Source organism: Penaeus monodon, chromosome 28 (assembly GCF_015228065.2).
Source record: "Penaeus monodon isolate SGIC_2016 chromosome 28, NSTDA_Pmon_1, whole genome shotgun sequence".
Classification (NCBI taxonomy): Eukaryota; Metazoa; Arthropoda; class Malacostraca; order Decapoda; family Penaeidae; genus Penaeus; species Penaeus monodon.
Genome location: NC_051413.1, coordinates 4,913,249 through 4,913,485, shown reverse-complemented (window position 1 = coordinate 4,913,485; position 237 = coordinate 4,913,249).

Sequence of the window (237 nt, the reverse complement as noted above, 5' to 3'; positions counted from 1 at the left end):
ACATAATATCAAGCGATAAAGGAAGCGTCCACAAACAACGCCTACTATTCGCAAAACCGAAAACATGTCAACCGATTCGACCGAAGCCCTTGGCACGAAATGAGTATTGATCTGTCAGGGAAGTGACTGCCACTGACCTATCTTCTCCTCATCGATTTCCACAGAAAATGTTTACATAGATTTGCCGCGATTTAGTAGACCTACATCGATTGCTATTCTTGATTCAAGTGGGGTTGT